The sequence below is a fragment of the Lynx canadensis genome, chromosome D2 (genome assembly GCF_007474595.2).
Source record: "Lynx canadensis isolate LIC74 chromosome D2, mLynCan4.pri.v2, whole genome shotgun sequence".
Classification (NCBI taxonomy): Eukaryota; Metazoa; Chordata; class Mammalia; order Carnivora; family Felidae; genus Lynx; species Lynx canadensis.
Genome location: NC_044313.2, coordinates 48,440,460 through 48,455,974, shown reverse-complemented (window position 1 = coordinate 48,455,974; position 15,515 = coordinate 48,440,460). Strand labels below are relative to the sequence as shown.

Below are 15,515 nucleotides of genomic sequence, written 5' to 3'. Positions count from 1 at the left end.
TGCAGTACTCTGCTGTCCTCAGGCCGGCGGGTCTGGTTTGGTTAGCAGGCTAGGGGCCAGGAGCCGGGGAGGGGGTGGTGCCCAGTCTCCTGTCCTCCCCCTCCCTCCTGGTAGGTGCTCTGAGACCTTCGGTTCTCTTTCACTTGTGATGTGGAGCCTAAGGCACAAGGAGGAATGAGATCGTGATAGCACCAGTTCTGAATGCTTCCGCGGTCCTCTGTGGAGGTGCTGCGGGAATACCCTGTGTACGAGAACGCATTTCACCCTCTCTGTGAAGACACGGCTCCTCTCATCCCCATTTCCAGGGGAGAAAACTGAGGCACAGAGAAGCGAATCAGCCTGCCGAGGTGGTTATGCTGGCCTTTGAGCCAGGCAGCTGGCCCCAGAGTCTGTGTCCTCGGCCACTGAGCCGCCCTGCTTCTCTGACCCGTGGCCCCTTCCCCGAGCCAGGCGCCCCCAGCCTACTCCCAGCTCGGTATCAGCAGGGGGTACAACCTGGGGTAACAGCCGCTCCCAAAGGGGCGTAAAGGGAGGGGCGGGATGCCACGCGAGCAGACCCGAGTTGCCATCACATCGGATGGGCTAGCAGAGTCGGGGCCACACCCAGAGCTTGTGGACCAGCTGAGAGCCTGTGAGTAACCAGGAGGACTGCAGGTCCATGCAGCCCAGCCCCTCCCTGCAGGGTGCTGACAGTGGCCTTGGGCACATTGCCTCTCTGAGCCTCAGCGTCTCCACCTGCCAAGTGGGCAGTGTCCGAGCACCGAGTCTAAACTCTGCAGCCCCTCGGTGGGTGTTCATCTCTTCCCCGGTGCATCAGGCCACTGGCACGAGGGACGTGCCTGGCAGTAGGGTTGACGTGGGCAGGGTGCAGAGGTGGGAGACCCAGACATATTTAGGGAAAGGTTACAGCTCGGAGTCAGGCTGCGGCCTTGAACATAGAGCTGAAGAGTTAGAAGTGAGCCTCGTAGACGGTGGGGAGCCATGGGAGGCTCTTGGACAGAGGCGAAGCGCATTGTCGGGGAGAGGAACTGGCAGCAGGGGAGCCTGCTGTGTTCACCCAGGTGTAGGGCTCTGGTTCAAAAGGAGTCATGTGGCTAAGAAGCTTGGCCCAAGTGGGTGGCTCAGCAGGGCCAGTTTTCCTCCTTTCGACTGGGTCCGTGGTCCACAAGGCACTACCGTCCCCGGCTGGAAGTGTGCAGGGCACCGCAGGGAGGGGCAAGGCTCAGCGCTAATGTCTCCTCTGCATGTCCTGCAATCCGTGTCCCCCCTCCTTGGACTGGTCTGGGCTTCCCACCCAGGCCTGGGTGGGGCCCCACTGCTCCTTCCTCCCTCTGTGGCTTTCTGGTGGGGACTCAAGACCGCAGTGGGCCGTGGGGTGTGAGCCAGGGTGGGGACACTGGCGGTGGGTGGAGTCACGGGATGGGTGGCCATGAGTCAGGAATTGTTGGGCCTCTGTGTCATCTGGCTGCGTGCTGTTCTGGCCTCCCTGTGCCTGTCTGCCTCCTCGCTCCCAGTCACAGCTGCGCCTGTGGGCAGCTCTGTGGGGCTGACCGTGCTCTGTTTCCAAGAGCCCAGAGCCAAGGCAGACAAGTCAGGCCACCTGGACTCCAGGTCCCAGGCGCCCCCGACACTCGGGGTGATCTTTAGCACGTCCCCTCCCCTGAGCCACACTTTCCCAGATTGAAGGATGAGGGTGGGGGGCGGGGGGCGGCTGGCCAGGGGTTCTCAGACCCAACGGGCTAACCAGCGCGCAGCATCCGTTGGGGCCAGGCCTGGTCCGGACGCGGCAGGTACCGTGTTCTCTGACCTAAAGTTGTTTTCACATGGCGCCTCCCATCACCGCTCATTCATTCGTCCAGCAGACATTCCAGAGTTTCTGGGGGCCACGGGAGGAAGACACCCGTCAGGGGGCTGGCCTCAGCCTCTCTTTCTAGTCCGTTCAGGGGTCCAGTCCCAGAGGTCAGGTTCTGGCAGCCCCAGGGATTGATGGGCACGTGAGACGTGGCTCCCCCCAAATCCCTTGAAGTTGCTGGGCCGAAGGAGCCCCTCTTTCTGAAGGAGTGCAGGGAGACCCCGGACTGCAGGGCGAAGGAGGTCATCCTAGGCTAATCCTGACGCCTCCGCCGGGAAGCAGCTACGGAGGTCCTCGTGCCTCCTGGCGGGGACCCTGGGACACGCTCTGGGTGTGCTGTGACAGGGAGAGGCTCTGGGGCTCTTCCTCTCGCTTTACAGATGGAAGATGGAGACATCGTGGGATGGGAAGGCACTGGCCCAGGTCAAGGAGGGTAAAAAGGCAAAGGGCCGACTGGAACCTACCTCCCTGTAAGCAGGGCCGGGTGGAGACAGGCAGGCTTCTCCAAGGCAGCTGCATTGGTGAGCATCTTGGGATAGGCCGCAGAGTGCAGCATGATGATGAACGCCCCCTACAACCCCCTCCCTCCCCAGCCTTCCCGGCAGCAACCCTGCAGCCCACCGCTGGACTGCCCTTGACAGGGGGGACTGGCATTCCTACAAACAGCAAGAGCTCCTGTGGCCTGGCTCCTCCAAGGAAGTGAGCCACCCATTCGCCCCAATTAAACCTTCTCCCGCCCAACATTGAGTAAACAGAGGCAGGGGTAGGTACAGGGACTTGGCTAAGGACGTGTGGCCTGCAAACAGCAGAACCAGGATTTCATCTAGGCCTGGGTGACATTGGTGCCCGAGCTCAGACCCACTACCTCCTGCTCGCAAGACCAGTGCTTTCCTTTGTCTGGCATTTGTAAATCTGGGCCTCGGCCACCTCCTCAAACTGGCCTGGCCCCCGTGTGGCCAGAATCCCAGAGGGATGCCTGTGTGAGGAGTGAGACGGCTGGGGGCTAGCCTGGGTCCAGGAGGGGGGGGGGGTCACTGGGAACACTCAGTGCTAGGCAGGGTGCCTGTGCCACTGGAAGCCCCCGTGCCCCTCAGCCTCTCGATCATTCCACCTGCCTCCTCAATGGGGGGAGCACAGGGCTTGGAGTCCAGGCTGCCCGTGGAGCTGCCCAGCCCTGTATGGATCACGGATGAAATGTCAGCTCAGTTAGTCCTCCAGCAGGTGTTTGCCCAGATAAGGAGACTGAGATCTGGGGGACAGGTGACCTTACCTTCTTGGTCCACCTTCAACACCGGAACTGACCTGGGTGCTCGTCTTGGTCTTGGGCCCATCCCTGTTCCTCTTTGGACTTATGTCCCCTCCTGGGTAAGGTGGCAAGCTTAAACTGAGGACTTCCAAGGACTCTTGTGAGAGCCTCCGTCAGGCCCTGTTAATGCTGCAGAGGAATCGGGATTGGGGACTTGCCAGGGGTAGAGAGCAGGGGTATCGCTCCAGAGCTCCATCCAGTGTCCTCAGACGGACAGTGCAGGACCAGGTGGCAGAGGCAGGACACTGAGTCCCTAAGAGGGGCCCGTTGGCAGCAAATTCAATTTAGATCATCAGCAGTGGGATGGGTGGGTGCCAAGGGCCCTGGTTTGGCCAAGCCCAAGTGGGTGCTCCTCCAGGCAAGACCCTAGCCCCTGGCAAGGGAGAGGCTATGCCCACCCCCAAGGGGCTGATGAGAGGGGGGGCATAGAAAGACCATCAGGTGCAGAGCTTACCCCAGGAGCGTGCTCAGCTTTGGCATGCTTTTTCCATTTATATGGAAAGGGACTGGGAGTAGGTCGTCTTCGGGAAGCCCATCTCTGGGGAACAGACCCACTGGCCCTGCTCCTGAGTCAGCCTTAGGAGGGGCCTGTGCCTTTGGCTTTACCTGGGCCTTTGCCCTCCTGCGTGAGAGACTCTGCCCAAAAGGACGATGCCCCAGACCCCCTGTTTTGCTGCCAGGCCGAGGTGGGCACACCTACCAGCACTTCTGTCCTAGAATTATCCAACTTCCGGTGTTTTCGCCCACCTCGTGTTAGATAGTGTGCAGACACCCTTGGGAAAGCATACAGGCTGGCACTTGTTGGCCTTTGACCTTGCCTCCCCTCCCCCCACTCCAACCCTGCTCCTTCTCTTCCTCCTCTGTCAGTAGTTGTTGAAAGAAGGAAATGAATGAATGGATGGATGGATGAATGGAATGAAGGAACAACCCCCAGAAGTCATTTCTCCATTTTCACAAAGGGGAAACCAATTTCAGATGTTATGAGGGTGGAGAGGGCAGTTCTGGGAGCCCCTACCCTTCTCCAACTCCCACTCTTTTGGTCCCCCACGGTGCCAGGGCGCGGCCCCAGGTTTTGCGCTGGGCATCTCCTGTCATCGGGGCTGTCCCCACCTGGAGACATCCATCAGGGCCCCGCAGCAGACTGGCCAGGCCTACGCTTCATTGCTGAGTCCCGGAGGTCAGCCCATGACACTGGTCTGCACCACCAACCCCCCCCCCCCACTTGCCAAGATTCCACACTGGAGAGAGGGAGGCGTAAAGCCCAGGGGCATGGGCTGGGCTTCCCTGGGCCTGGGTGTGGGCAGGTTGTCAGAACAGCTCCAAATACTCTCAGACGAAGTGAAGACAGACAGGATTATTGAACCAAGGTTAGTTCATGATTCTCGGACAGCCCTGCCCAGGAGTTCTGCACCCCCGCCTCCCCCCCTCACCCCAGACAACCACTTACTAGGTCTGCTTTCTTATCTGTTCCTTGAGGCCAGCTGCGGCTACTTCTCTTTGGCGAAAAGACTCAGCATTTCAGTCCCACCCTGGGCACTGGGCCACCTGAGCCTCTGGGCTCAACCCTGCTGTACCTAGAGTAGGTGGACAAGGGTTTCACAGCCAAAGAGATGATCAGGCACCTGGTTTTAATTGTACAAGGAGGAGGAAGGAAACAGCATCAAAGCGTCTGGAGGTTCAGGAATGGGAAAGATCATTTGGGGGACTCTCAGGGAGGGCAGCATGGTGGAGGTGGTCGTTGGGCACTGAAGGAAGGGGTTTCGATGGGCAGAGCTGTTGAAAGTATGACTGGGGTGAGACAGTACCTCTTCCGCCGCTCTGGTCTCTGCTGGGTGCTTCTTGGGCTTTATGGCTCCCTGGTGACAGGACTGTACTGAGGATGGATGGAATGGGGGCAGTGAGGGCTTATGGGGCCGCTGAGGAAGCCCTGGAAGATGGAAGAATTTTCTGCGTGTTTATGGCAAGCTGAGTTTCTCACTCCAAAGGCACAACAGGCATGCGTGTGTGTGTGCTCGCGCGTGTGTTTGGGGGTGGTGATTGGCAGCAGGGGTGAGGCATCTCAGAGGTCGCATGGATGTAACCCCCTGCCCCCCCCCACACACCTACTGGGGTAGTCTAGCCCCTCCCCCAGGGGCCTGCGGGTAGGTCAGTGCCCTGCCCTACAAGATCAGCCTGGGGCCTCTCCTACTGGATGTTTCATCAGAAGCACAATTCAAAGCTGCCTTCTTTCCTCCTGGCCAGCAGGCTTCAACTTCTACCTGGGCCCAGGACCCTCTCCGTCTGGCTCTCCCCCATGGTCTGGATTCCTCTCCCCCAACTGCCCCATTTCCCCCCGCCCCCCGCGTGATGAGGTCAGGGAACATGTATTCCAGGAATGTGGGAGGTGGGGCGCCAGCCTGGTTTGGATAACCATCGCGGTAAATATTTGCCTTGCTCCCAGAGCCGGTACCGGCCGCCAGGGTAGGACGAGGGGCCTGTTCCCAGGGTCATGTAAGGGGATGTTTTCCCGGGTGGATCTCTGAGGTGGGGGAACCCGTGTCTCCCCAGTGAGCCTGGGAACTGGGTCTGAGGCCACCCGCCCTGCGCAGGGCCAAAAACAGGGCCCCTGGCCCACAGGACCAGCAACTGTTTGTCCCATCTGTGAAATGGGGATAAAAACAGCCCAGGTGAGGAAGGTCAGTGCCACGGGAGCCGGTTTAGGTCGGTTCAGCCAGTGGAGCAGGAGGTTAGACCCAGTTTGGGTGCGTCCCATGTGACCACGTTTTGGTCCCAACTTGGCCACTTATGACCTTGAGTAATTTCCCCCTCCTTCAAACTTTTAACAGCCACCATCCCCTGACCTGTTCCTTCCTACGTGGCACCTGTATTGACACGCCCATTTCGCGTTAAGCTGTCACAGCCACCAGGGCCCAAGGAGCACATGTGTTCACGTGATTAGCAGCACGTGACCGGAACCCTGAACTCCGGCTCAGGGATGCCATCGGTACGGCCACCTGCCTACAGACCACACTGGGCTGTCTGACCCCCTCCCCCAGTGGCCTGTGGGTAAGTGAATGCTCTGGCCGATACTGGGCTCTACAAGGTCAGCTCGAAGCCTCGCTGATGGGTGAACAGCTAGAGGGGTCACCAGTTTCTGTTTAGAAAGGAGATGAGGGCTCAGAGAGGCCAAGTGACCTGCTCAAGGTCACCCAGCATTAAAGGGCAAACCAGGGATTGCAATCCAGCTCTGCCCACCCTTGTTCTCGACCTCACCACTGAGGACAAGACCAGGGCTCCAGCCCAGAACGTGGGTTCCGAACCTTCGGCAGTTGTAGAGAACAACCAGTCACTTAGCCACAGGCCTGGAGCCACCGGCACAGAGTCTCCAGGGTGCCCCACATCCTGGATGGCCTGTGGCACAGGCACCTTGGTCCTCCAGCAATCCCGGATTGGTCCTGCGTCTACTCTGGGCCAGCCTCAGCCCCAAGCAGCTAGTCCTGTACCTCCCCTCAGGCCCGGGTCCTCCCAGGGCATCCCTGCAGGAAGAAAGGTTGGGAAGGTGGGTGTGTATGGGAAAAGGTATCTGGGTCCTGGGACACTCCCCACCCCAGAGTGACCTTTGCCATGTCCCAGGCCCAGCCTTGCCACTCTCCAGCTGTGATACCTCTGGCCACGCTATCCTCCCTCAGAACTCGGTTTCCTGCTCTGCAAAATGGGCTCCCGCCCTGCCCTGTCCTGCCCTGCCCTGCCCCTGGGAGCTCCAGACACACAATGAGAATGAAAGCGTGGTTTGACCTGCAGTCTGCAAGCCCCTTTCTGCCCTTCTGGCCTTCATAGTCAGAGGCTGCCTTGGCCAGGCTGTCTCCCCACTGCCCGCCCCTCCGAGGCTCACAGGGAAGTTGATAGCCCCCAGCCTATCTCTGCGCGCTCGCTCTGTGACCTTGGATATATCTCTTCCCCTCTCTGGTCCGTTTGCCCCTCTGCACGGGCCCAACAAAGAGCCTGGGTGGCTGAGGGCCACGGGGCCCGCGCGGAGGCACCGTGAGCTGGAGTACCCGAAGCGGCAGGATGGGCGGGTGTCGTTCCTTGGGGCCTGGACGTTGCTCACTGTGTGAGCGAGGACTTTCCGGCTCTGGCTTCTATCTCAGCTGCCAAAATAATTATTTTCTCTTTGTCAGCGGGTCTGCGGGCCAGCTCGCCTCTGGGAAAGGCCTGAGCTGTGGGTGGTGGGGAGGCAGGAGGCTGATTCCGGTTCTGCCCCAGCCACTGACTTGCTGCGTGTCCCTGGGATGGGGGTGGGCGCTGCCTGTCTTCAGGCCTCAGTTTCCTCCTCTGAAAAATGGGAGAGTCAGAGCCTGTGAATACAAGTGCTGTTTGTGTTCCCACGGCAAGAAGTTTGGGGGCTGCCGGAGCCAAAGGGTCAGGACGCAGAGACGTTGTCTTTCCCTGCTGGGGTGGGGATGTCAGCCCTGGCTTTGGGGGCTTGGGGCCTCGGGGCCTAATGCTCCATAGAGCCCAGCACCAGCCCCTGCAAGGTCATTAATGTCTCAGCTGACATACCTGCCCCTCCGGCCCTCATGTGTGCTACTCCCTATGTTCCCATCCCACAGATGAGAAAACTGAGGCACGGAAGGGTTTAATTAACAAATTTGCGCTAAGCCCCACACTTGGTAAGAGGGCGAAACACAGACTTGAACCAGCCACGGCACCCACTTCTCTCCCACTGCCCAGTGGGGTGGGCCAGGTCTGAGGCCTCCAGCGGCCCCCTGGCATGTGTGAGAGCCCACAACTAATGTGGCCTGCACACTCCCTCTCCCTCTGTTAGCCATGGGGCTCGTCCCGAGAGGCATTCAGCCCGCAGTCCGGCTTCCCATTTCTTAGAGGAGGATGTGCAGGCCTACGGAGCGTGGCAGTTGCCTGGAGCCCCCCGGGGAGGCACCTTCAAAGCTGGGACCCAAACTTGGGGTTCTGTGGCTGGCACCCCACGGCCGGGACTCCAGAGAAGTCCACCTGCCAGGCCCTTGGGTCTGGTCCTCCAGGATCTGTAGGGAGGTGGAACAGAGTAAAAAGCACGGGTGGCCCCTGAGGAGGTGGGCGGGTCGGAACCTCCCCGCCAACTGTGAGGATAATCAACAGTGGGGGACAGGGGACCAGGGTGTCCATGCCTTCTCCCTCCCTCTGACATCTCCACATACCCAGTGCACCCCTGCCTCTCTGCCTGCTGTTCCCTCTGCTATGAGCACCACTCTCTCTGGTCTGGACCCCCAGAACAGCCTACATGCCGGTCTCCCTGCCTCCCAGGGTCCCTCCCAAGCCCTTCTCCCCCAGCAGCCATGGGAATCTTTTCAAACTGGAACTAGGGTTATGTCCCTTGGCTGTTCAGACCCTCCCGTGGCTCTCAGTGATTGGCCATGCCCCTTGACCCCCACTCACCCCACCTCTCCTTCCCTCATCACACCTACCACCCGCCCGCTCTCAAGTCCTTCACTGAAGCAGGCTTTCTTCCCTGTCTTTGAGTCTTCGCATATGCTGGTCCCTCTGCCTGGAATGCTGTTCCATGTATCTTGGCCTGCCTCTCTTCTGGCTCATCCTTTGACTTTACTTCCCCAGGGAGGCTCCCCTGGCCCTTGACTCCATGTTGCGTAGCCCCTGTACTCATTCTTTCTGGCAGATGCCCCTTCTAATTATGTAGCGTTTAACTGTTGGAACCCCCACAGGGACAGGAACCCCCGTCCCATTCACAGCTCAGGATGTTTGTTCAGTGTTTCTTGAGCGAATGAATGAACAACACTGAGTGCTTCTGTCCCCGTATGTCCTTAGATGCTCCTAGAAGGCCTGAGAGAGCTTGTGATCCCATTTGACAGGTGAGGAAACCAAAACCCAGGGAGGCCAGGGGCATATCCACATAGCTGGTAACGGGCAGATGGGGGTGTCAGGGGATTGTTGGTGTCAGGGCACTCCATGATTATGCCCCTCTTCCGCTCAGCCCCTCTGAGTCTCCATCTGTCAAATGGGGATGACTTGGTTTTGCCCAGTAGGTGGGGGTGGGGTAGTGGGGGGGGGGGGAGTGGCAGCCCGATCGGTTCCAGGGCTGCCGCGAGGGGCCCCTCTGACCACCCCTTCCCCTTGCAGCAGGATGGAACTGCAGTGAGGTGCGGGGGCTGAGCACTGCTGACCAGACGTGGGACGCTGGTGGTTCGCGGGTCACTGAGGTAGGTGTGCGGCGGGTGGGGAAGGCTTGGCCCGGGTGCTTGGAGAAGGGGCAGGCACGTCCTGAGTAGCGACTAGGTGTTAGCCCCGGCATACCCAGCCTTTGACTGGGCCTCGGCCCTGGTGGGCGGGACTGGGTGCTGCCCCGCCCCCTGCTTAGACCTCGTCGGCCCCAGAGGCCTCTGGGACCTGGCCTTTCTCCAGAGTGCCTGCCGGGGAAGGGCTGGGGGAGAGCACCCAGGGAGAGGGGCAGGTTTGGGGTCCCCAGCCTTGGCGCAGCACCTGTGTCTGTACCACTCAGCCCGGGATGCGTGGGCCCCGTATGCCAAGCGACATGGCGGCCACGCAGGAAGAGGCCTGGGTGAGCAGAAAGGCCTATTTGCTGAAATGGGCGGTGTGTCTGGCCACCTCCTTGTCTCCCGCAAACACGCTGAGGTGCACGCACGAATCTCTGGGCTCTGGAGTCAAGAGTGACTGCGTTCAAATCCTGGCTCTGCCACCTGTCCACTGTGGCCTTGTGCGGTTTCTCTGTGCCTTGATTTACCTGTCTGTAAAAATGGGATGGGTTCCCAGCACCTGCCCGCACAGGTGCGTGGACACACCTGGCACCAGAGGTGCTCAGGAGGACACGTCAGAGTCACTGTCAAGGATCCTGGGACCCTTCCTTCTTTCCATACACCGCAGCTCCCGCATCCCCTCCTCCCTGAGCGCCCAACAATGCCAGGATGGACACGGACTGGTCATCCAACATAACGAGGAGGTGGGGGCTCCCAGGGAGCTCCCAAGAGCAGCAGGAACCAGAAGGTTCTGAGGCTGAGCCTCCCGGCCCTGCCTCTGGCCTGGACACCAGCGTGTCTCATCACAGAGAGGCATTTTAGGGTTGATCGCACTTGGCCCCGTGCCAGAGGGTGACCTGTGTAATCCCTCTTTTACTCTGTGGTTCCCAACCCAGAGATGAGAGGCCTTCACAAAAGTGCTGACTTGGGCCAGGGCCCTTTGTCCCAAGGCTCTGGGGCCCAGCGGGGGGAGGCAGAATCTTTGCTCTGGCATGAGGCCTTGCCTGATCATGTCCCTGCTGCCCTCAACTCCCCTCCTGAGGCCCCCGTGCTCGTAGGTGCCCAGACACGGGGCCAGGCAAGCCCTGGGATGCTGCACGCTCCAGTCAGGCTCTGGAACCAAGGGGCAGGGCTGCAGAAGGTCCCGGCTCCCTGCCATCGGCTCGTGACCTTGGGCAAGACTTTCACTTTCGTGAGAGTGGGGGCCAGGGTTCTCATCAGAAAACAGGGATAATTATACCAGCCCTGCTGGGAAGGCCGTTACGGCGACGCTCGGAAGCCTGAAATATTTTTAAATGTTAGAGCTTAGTAAGAGTCTACTGTGTACCAGGCACCACGCTCCTTAAATACATATTTCTCCCCGCAGTAATCCCGTGAGGAGGTGTGTTTAGTGCCTCGTCCTTTCTCCAGAGGCTCAAAGTGGTTAAGAAATCCATAGAGCTGTAAGTAGCAGCATGGGGATTTGAACTGTGGAATGAAGCGGCCCATGATGCCTTAGAGACCAGGGGCGGAGCCACAGGCCGGCCTGAGGTGGGTGCTCAGGAAACCGCCTCCCTCTCCGCCTTGTGCTTTGGCCTGGCCCTCCAAGCCCCGCTGCCCTCAGGAACCAGAGGGTGGCCCCTGAAGGCTGGCGACCGCCCCTCCCCAGAGGGCCTGCCGGCAACCCGATAAGGCTAGGGGGACCCACTGCTAATTGTGAGGTAACCTCTGAATTCTCCTTCACGGTGGGTTCTCTTTTCGGATGTGTTTCAAGGTAATTCATTCCCTTTCCAGAAATTGCTAGTGGCGGAGAATTAGGCAGCTGGTAATTAATCATAGGAGCGGCTTGGAGTTTATTTAAAAAAAAAAAAAAAAAAAAAAAAAAGGCAGACTAGAAAGCCTTGATGGAAAAAGAAAAGAAAAGAAAACCACTCCAAGGCAAGGGTGGTAATCAATACCTCAGTGTCCTAGAAACGGCTGGGGGTGGGGTGGCGGACACGCCTCTCCTCCTTTTCTTCCTGGGGCTGACAGATGGTCAGTGCCTGCAGTAGCCTGTGCGAGGCTCTGCCCTTCACCGTCAGCTCCCTGGGCCTCGTTGAGCAAGTCACTGCCTCTCCCCGGACTCAGCTTTGCCACCTGTAAAATGGGCGAAGGGCAGGTGCCAGACTAGAGACGGATATTGTGATGATGCTTGTTCACTGCCACATCCTGGTGCCTGGTCCTATTATAATTTGGAGCGACAGCTGGAGTGAGGGGCCAGCTCTTTCACTCTGCAAGCTAATGTTAAAGGACAGCCTTGCCCAGCAGACTGGCCCAGCAGAGCTCGGGCCCCTCCATGGCAGCCACACCGTCTCCCTGGCATCCTCAAGTTCAGCTTTCCAAGAGTCTGAGCCATCTGGAGATTTTTTTCAGTTGCCCTCTGAGTGGGTAGTGAGCTCCTCATCGCCAAAAGTATGCAAGCTGGGGCCGCACAGGGCAGTCAGGCAGCAGACTGGGTGGGAGGGCGTGCAGAGCATCCCTGAGTTTGAGAGAGAACATGAGGTGCTCCAGGGTGGACGCGGGAGGCTGGACGAGCAGAGAGGGGAGCCCCTGCCCAGAGGTCCCCTGGGGAGGGCTGGAAGAGGCCGCTAAGAGGGGTTGGCCATGGAGGACACCTGTGCTTTGCGCTTTGGTGCCTGTTCCCTCCAGAAGGAAGGAGGTGCGTGCGTGCCTGTCTGTCTCTGGTTCTCTGTGTGCCCGTGCTTCTCTCCTGCCCGGCTCCCCCCGTCTCCTCACAAAGGCACCCCCACTCTGCCTCCTTAGCTCACCCACTTTCTCCCTGTGCCGCGTCCACTGCTCCCCCTTGAGCCCCCTCTGGAATTTCTCTCTGAGCCCCAAGACCTTCTCACTTCCGCTCTCCTTACCCTCAGAGACACTCCTAGCCAGGCGTCCCCGCAGACATCTGCTCTGCGTCTGCTCTGTGTCATCGCCTCTGTCATTGCCAGGACTCAGCAGAACTGAGACCTCCCGGGCTCCCAACCTGCCGCCCTGAGCCTTGTTCTTGCAGCTCTGGTGGCACACGGCTCCCCCCACGCCCACCCTGCTCTTTGGAGGTATCCAAGGCAGTGCCCCGCACTCCCGGCTTCGGAGGCTGTGCGCTCCGTGTGGCCTTGAGCTGGAGCAGACACCATCCCGTCTCCAGGGACCCCCCCGTGCCGACCACTCGGGATGGAGCCCAAACTCCCGGCTGCCCTGTGCTGTCCTGGGCACCTGGGCCTCTGGCTGCAGGCTAAAGCAGGGAAGCGAGAGGGGGCGTGTGTCCACTCACAGGGGCGGTTGGAGCCTGGCATTGCCCTCCAGCGCTAATAAAACTCCTGCTGTAATTAGAAGTGAGGTGTCCGAGAGCTGGCTGCCTGGCGGGAGCCAGTGTGTGCTCATGAATAAATAAGTTGTCCTCTCCCGAGGGGAGAAGGAACCAGAGGGTGGCCTCCCAGAGAACCATGGGCCTGAGGGTCTCAGCGGTCTGTGAAGTAGGCTGCTGTGTTCTGGTGGCTGGACACCTCCATTCACCTGGACGCCTTCTGGAAGCTCCCTCGGCCCCCATCCCTGGCCGTCAGACTCCCTGGGAGCGCCAGCCGCCGTGCACCGGCAGACTCAGCCTGGCACTCGAAGCCACCACCGCCGGCCCCAGCCTCCTTGCAGGGCCGCGTCACACGCTAGCTGTCTGCCAGTGCCCTGGGCTGCAGCTTCCCTGTGCCGCCCCCTCCTCACCTTTATGACACGTCCCCGCCATGGCACCTTTGCTCCTGCCCTTCCTTCTGCCTTGAAAGCCCTCCACCTGCGTTGCTGTGTGGCTGGAAACTTTTGGAGCCTTCCTCCAGCCGTGCTTCCTCTACAGGGTCAGACGTGGCCTCCACACCCCCTGGGCCCCACGCCCTCCGCTTCCCAGAGGCCCTGCTCCTTTCCTCCCTGAACTCTCTCAACTCCGAACCCTCTTTATGCTCCTGTGTTTCTAGACTGCCTGCCCCCTTATCTTCTCTTTTGTCTTGATTGTGTATTGGAAGGATAACCTATTGGCTCCTCTGTACTCTTTTTTCCTCCTGAGTCTTTGACACCTGGTGTGTATTTAATGCCTACACCGCCCGCAGACGCCGGTGTTCAGTGGCCCCGTGGGGTTCCCTCATTTGCAGGTGGGGAAACTGAGGCTGGGAAAGGCAGTCTTGCAGATAAGAGTTGGCAGGGTGAGTGCGTGCCTTCCCTGTAGGCAAGGCTCTGCTACCTTTCTGCAGTTCAAAGTAAGGAACTGGGGCACGGGGCATGGGGCACTGGTCATAAAGGTAAATTGAGGTGGACAGGACCGTGGCTAGTACCTAGGCAACCACACCTTCAAAGAGAGGGGACATGTTGTGAGGGTTCCATTTCCCTCACCGTGGGTTCTGGGGTCCTGGTGCTTCCCCCACCGAATCCCCAAACAGCCCTAGACCGAGGGGACCAACACAGGGTGAGCCACATGGGGATCAGTGCTGCGCCTTATCACTGCACGCACAGCATACAGCCTAGAGCACTGGGGTTCAGGGGGTCCGAGCACCCAGCTCCTCCCAGGAAGAGAGGATGGCCCCTGTCCTCCTGCCGTGCCATCCAGGACGCAGTCTGAACTGCAGAGGCGCCCAAGTGCGTGTCCGTGGAGGATTCCCACACGGTGGGGAGATGCCTGGGGCAGGCAAAGCTCCGAAAGCGGGGAGGGGGAGGAGGGAGTTGTCCCTGCAGATCCTGGCCCCGCCCCCGCTGGCCTGGAGGGACCTCCCAGGGGCACACCAGCAGCAGAAAAGCCCCTCCAGAGCCCTCTGGAGCCAGTTTCCCCCTTTGGGACCTGCAGTCCCCACCGGCTGCACGTTGCTGCCTGCTCCGTTGACAGCTGGTCTCTTGTTTGCCTCTGCCTAGGGATCGTGGCAGGAAGTCTTGGAAGGTCCAGGTGCTGGGCTCATCCTCCCCCCCGCCCCGGGTCCCCCACCACAGGCAGGGCTGGGGCCACAGCCCGAGGAGGACCCCCCTCCCAAGGGCTACCTCCTCCCACCTGCCGAGGGCTGCAGAGCTTATTCGTGCTGAGCTAGCCCCGCGAGACACATCTAGCCCGTCCTTCGGCCCCCTGCACCCATGGCTTTTCCTGGTCTCCACTCCTCCATGCCAGCCACCTTCTGTCTCCCCTGCGGGGCTGGAAACCCCTCAAAGACGGCTCAGGGCAGACTGAACCTTGTCCCCCATCCACCAGGCACGCATGGCTCCTAGTACGCCTATGCTGAACAGGCAGGCACTCACCTGTGTGCCCTTAGTTTTCTTTGGGGACGGCAAGATTTTATCTGGTGTGCCAGTTCTTAAATTTTTTTTTTTTAACATTTATTTATTTTTGAGACAGAGAGAGACAGAGCATGAACGGGGTGGGGTCAGAGAGAGAGGGAGACACAGAATCCGAAACAGGCTCCAGGCTCTGAGCTGTCAGCACAGAGCCCGATGCGGGGCTCGAACTCACGGACCGCGAGATCATGACCTGAGCCGAAGTCGACGCTTCACCGACTGAGCCACCCAGGCGCCCCTGGTGTGCCAGTTCTTAATGCGCCGGGTGGGCTGTGCTAAGCAAGATTCTGAGTCTGTGTGTTTCTCGTGGTGCATGCTTGTTCTTTCAGCCCCCAGCTCCCTGGCCAGCAGGTCCATTTGTCAGGTGTCTCGGTCCTGGGCTGTGGCCAGTGCAGGCGTGGGGAGGAGACGGTGACCTCAGTGTGGTCCCTCAGGTGTCCGTCTACTGAGGCTCCTGGGCAGACTGCCCTGAGAACCTTCCAGAGCCCCTGGGGTTATAGGGACCACATAACTCCCAGAGAGCTGACTGGGGAGCACCGGTCCCATGCCCACCACTCCGGTTAATGCGATCGTGTGAAAGCTTTTTCCTCACATCTGTCTTTCCTGTTAAGTGCTTCTCACCCTTCTTCCGTTCCGGTTTGGGAAGCAGCACATCTTGCCTCACAGCTGTTTGGGACCCTCCGCTGCTTCCCCGAGGCTCTTTGGGGGCCTCTTTAAGAGCCTGTGGGAGCATCTCTGCTTCATAACCCGGGTGGGATGCTCCCGTGCTGCCCCCATCTGGCCCACGCTCTGGTTGGCCGAT

At 59.8% G+C, this 15,515-nt stretch overlaps 1 protein-coding gene across 8 annotated transcripts in view; it reads left to right on the top strand.

The window, feature by feature from the left end:
- ZMIZ1 (zinc finger MIZ-type containing 1) overlaps nt 1-15,515 on the top strand; it is a 202,302-nt gene that overhangs the window by 45,069 nt on the left and 141,718 nt on the right. For 6 of the 8 annotated variants that reach the window (XM_030335188.2, XM_030335184.1, XM_032595212.1 and 3 more), the window contains one exon: nt 9,270-9,349. The exons of 1 other annotated variant lie outside the window; for it this stretch is intronic. The gene's annotated coding sequence lies outside the window, so the exon portion shown is untranslated. The remainder of the gene's footprint in view (nt 1-9,269; nt 9,350-15,515) is intronic. One more of the 8 variants, XM_030335186.2, reaches the window with a different exon arrangement.